At 37.0% G+C, this 4,289-nt stretch overlaps 1 protein-coding gene and 3 non-coding genes across 4 annotated transcripts in view; all 4 read right to left on the reverse strand.

Annotated features, from left to right (window-relative positions):
• The window catches only part of LOC127938331 (uncharacterized), a 374,843-nt gene that overhangs the window by 230,444 nt on the left and 140,110 nt on the right, over positions 1-4,289 (reverse strand). The window lies entirely within an intron of this gene.
• On the reverse strand, positions 2,100-2,172 carry trnak-uuu (transfer RNA lysine (anticodon UUU)). The gene has a single exon. It is a non-coding gene; the product is annotated as a tRNA-Lys (tRNA).
• trnas-uga (transfer RNA serine (anticodon UGA)) lies at positions 2,341-2,422 on the reverse strand. The gene has a single exon. It is a non-coding gene; the product is annotated as a tRNA-Ser (tRNA).
• trnah-gug (transfer RNA histidin (anticodon GUG)) lies at positions 2,555-2,626 on the reverse strand. Its single transcript has one exon. It is a non-coding gene; the product is annotated as a tRNA-His (tRNA).

Genomic DNA, 4,289 nt, shown 5'->3' on the forward strand with positions numbered 1-4,289 from the left:
ATTTTTAATTTTTTTTAATGTCCAAATATTTTTATTCAACCATATATATATATATATATATGTAGATTACACCTGGGTAGAAAAGAAAGGATGTGATGTTCAGAACATGGTAAGTAATTATCAAAGTGGGAAGAGATGCACCCCGTTTGGCCAGGGGTGTTTTTAAACCACAGACAAGGTTTGAGAAAGAAAAAAATCATTATGAAAATATAATTATATTTTCCTTAATGTTCTTCCTAACTTCAGGCCTTATTATCATGCCATATTTAGAGTTACAGTACAGACCAAAAGTTTGGACACACCTTCTCATTCAAAGAGTTTTCTTTATTTTCATGACTATGAAAATTGTAGATTCACACTGAAGGCATCAAAACTATGAATTAACACATGTGGAATTATATATGGAATTATATACATAACAAAACAGTGTGAAACAATTGAAAATATGTCATATTGTAGGTTCTTCAAAGTAGCCACCTTTTGCTTTGATTACTGCTTTGCACACTCTTGGCATTCTCTTGATGAGCTTCAAGAGGTAGTCGCCTGAAATGGTCTTCCAACAGTCTTGAAGGAGTTCCCCGAGAGATGCTTAGCACTTGTTGGCCCTTTTGCCTTCTGTCTGCGCTCCAGCTCACCCCTAAACCATCTGGATTGGGTTCAGGTCCGGTGACTGTGGAGGACAGGTCATCTGGCGCAGCACCCCATCACTCTCCTTCTTGGTCAAATAGCCCTTGATGCCTTCAGTCTGACTCTACAATTTTCTTAGTCATGAAAATAAAGAAACCTCTTTGAATGAGAAGGTGTGTCCAAACTTTTGGTCTGTACTGTAACTTTGATGTTCTGTAAAACAACAAACTTTAAAATACTTTGTTCTTACTGGTGAAAATCAGATGGTCATCTCTGTCTTCTCTCAGGTACATCACAGTGTAAGCTTCACAGTTAACATCACTCTCATCATCAGCGTAGTCCATATCAACAACAAAAATATATCTTGACTCCATATAGTGGTTATTTTGGAAAAAAACCCGGGTATTTTGAGCAGTAGGATTATAAAAAGAATATGTGCTAATATAAAATTAAATTAAGTAGCCTATATAAAATTGCAAACATCTATCTTTCAGTACTTTTTTACTTAAGTACATAAAAAATCGAGTACTTTTGTACTTTCACTTGAGTAAGATTGAAAAAGGAGTACTTTTACTCTTACTGGAGTAATATTTTATTATATGTATCTGTACTTTTACTCAAGTACTTGACTTGTGTACTTCGTCCACCACTGACTATACCACTCAAAAGCTTGATGTAAATAATATAAATGTAACAAATACATGTAACTGTAACAAATGTAACAAAAAATGGTGTTCTTTTAATTTACCACCCTAAAAAACATGAAAAATATTCTCAGCTATTTTCAACATTAATAATAATGATAACAATAAAAGTTTTTATTTTTTATTTTTTACAAATTCAGATTGTTAAAAGGATTTCTTAAGGATTGTGTGACTGGAGTAATAATGCAAAAATAAAATTAGTTTGAAAGTCAGCTTTGATTGTTCCTAATAAACTGTTTAACTGCTCCCCCATATTAAATTATGTTGTGGGATAATTAAATATATTCTAAATAAACTCCAAACTTAAAATTATATACATTTATTTTGTTCTCACGTTCTTTCTTGTAACACCTCCCTCTCAGTGACAACAGCTGACTGAGCGGCTCTTTATGCAGCTCATTATGCAGGGCTTTGTCTTCTCAGGTGTAAATCATGATAGTTGACGCCTACTCGCATATGACTTTTACCAACAAAAAGTGTCTTAGACAATTTAAATCAATGTATTGTTTTCTGTAAGTGAGTAAACAAGATGATTTTCACATAATTTACAAAGAAAAATTCTAGGCTACAAGCTCCGGTTCTCAAAAATCCCAGGCACCATTGTTCTTTATGTATTTTTTGGCCTTGTTCATTTAACATTGTTCGTTTGTCACTAACCACAAGGGAGATCCCCTGATCACCGGGAGCAGGAAGGAACACCGTTCCAGTACAGAGTCAGCAGAAGAGATGGACCGTAGTGATAGCAAGGTGAGGCCAAAGAAAGACCTTCGCCCGAACAGGGACTTGAACCCTGGACCCTCAGATTAAAAGTCTGATGCTCTACCGACTGAGCTATCCGGGCTCTTGTCAAGTACTGGCATCTCATCTTTTATATAACAGCAGTTTTACAACAAGCTGCCCAGAAGAGACGCAGGTGTCACGGGATGAAAGCTAGAAGCAGTTAGGACAAAGGACCACAGAAGGCACAATTACCATCACAGAAAGCTAAAGCAACACTGCAAAGCCCTCCCGTAGTCGGCAGGGTTCGAACCTGCGCGGGGAGACCCCAATGGATTTCAAGTCCATCGCCTTAACCTCTCGGCCACGACTACGTCTAGCGGTAGGCTGCCTGCCCCCTTGTCTGGTGGCTCCCTGCACAGGCCAAGCGTCAAAAACAAAATAGAGAAGAAAGATGAGGTGGTAAAAAAAATATCAACCTTCCCGTACACTCAACGCCAGAGTGTTGCCGTGACCCGGATTCGAACCGGGGTTGCTGCGGCCACAACGCAGAGTACTAACCACTATACGATCACGGCGTGCCACTGGCTCACCCAAGTTAACCCCTGGAGCCCGAATAGCAGAAGCAGCAGCGGCGTGTTGGTCCATCGAAGAGGGACAGGACATTTCGCAAATCAGTGGGAGGACCTTGAAAAATTCATGGACGCTTTTCCTCGTGGCCTTCAGCAAACAGCGTAGTCAGCAGGATTCGAACCTGCACGGGGAGACCCCAATGGATTTCTAGTCCATCGCCTTAACCACTCGGCCACGACTACAAGAACAGACCAGCTTCTGCTCAGTTTGTGTGCAACACTGCTGCCTGACCTACTTGCAAACAACCCAACTCAGTCAGCAAGCTGACTGTAACCCAATAAAGGGTTTCCTTTTTTGGATACAGAAAATAATAACAACAAAACTTTGTGCACTTATAAAATAAAGATAACAAACAAGATGTGCTGTCTGCAGCCTTTGTCTGCGCTGATCTTCATTTACAAACACGTCATTAAAATGAACCTCTAACTCTGTGAATACTCAACGAAGAGACATGAGAGAGATATCTATAGAAAGCTTGACATTTCTACTTTTAAACTAAACAAGTGCTGCCGAAAACAAATATTCTGTGATAAAGTAATCCATATGAAAACAAGGCGATGTCCTTTTTTCACGTCTCCCTTCATTATATCTAAAGTGACCACGCCCCCGCGCTGAACGCTCTATTCAGATTCAAACTGAAGCGCGGCTTGAATACGCCCACACAGAAGAAAAAGCAGCCAGACTGTTGTTCAAGTGCTTTTATTTTACTGTTTGCTTCGCGATGAGAGGAATAACACATAATTCACCCCAAAAAGATGTGACGTGGTTGAGGATTTGAGAAATGGATTTCCTCAGAAAATAAAGAATGAAGCACTTTATTCAGCAGAGATCATAAACATGAGTAAGTCTCTTTATATTTATTTATATACTTTTACTAGTTTTCACATAACGTCTAAACATTTTACTAGTTAGACTTTTTCCAAACTATAATTCTTGACTAAATGTATAATTAAGTTAAATATTATGAAGTTTCAATAACAATATACAAAACTATACCACTCAAAAGCTTGATGTAAATAATATAAATGTAACAAATACATGTAACTGTAACAAATGTAACAAAAAATGGTGTTCTTTTAATTTACCACCCTAAAAAACATGAAAAATATTCTCAGCTATTTTCAACATTAATAATAATGATAACAATAAAAGTTTTTATTTTTTATTTTTTACAAATTCAGATTGTTAAAAGGATTTCTTAAGGATTGTGTGACTGGAGTAATAATGCAAAAATAAAATTAGTTTGAAAGTCAGCTTTGATTGTTCCTAATAAACTGTTTAACTGCTCCCCCATATTAAATTATGTTGTGGGATAATTAAATATATTCTAAATAAACTCCAAACTTAAAATTATATACATTTATTTTGTTCTCACGTTCTTTCTTGTAACACCTCCCTCTCAGTGACAACAGCTGACTGAGCGGCTCTTTATGCAGCTCATTATGCAGGGCTCTGTCTTCTCAGGTGTAAATCATGATAGTTGACGCCTACTCGCATATGACTTTTACCAACAAAAAGTGTCTTAGACAATTTAAATCAATGTATTGTTTTCTGTAAGTGAGTAAACAAGATGATTTTCACATAATTTACAAAGAAAAATTCTAGGCT

The sequence above is a fragment of the Carassius gibelio genome, chromosome A20, assembly GCF_023724105.1.
Source record: "Carassius gibelio isolate Cgi1373 ecotype wild population from Czech Republic chromosome A20, carGib1.2-hapl.c, whole genome shotgun sequence".
In the NCBI taxonomy this organism is placed as follows: domain Eukaryota; kingdom Metazoa; phylum Chordata; class Actinopteri; order Cypriniformes; family Cyprinidae; genus Carassius; species Carassius gibelio.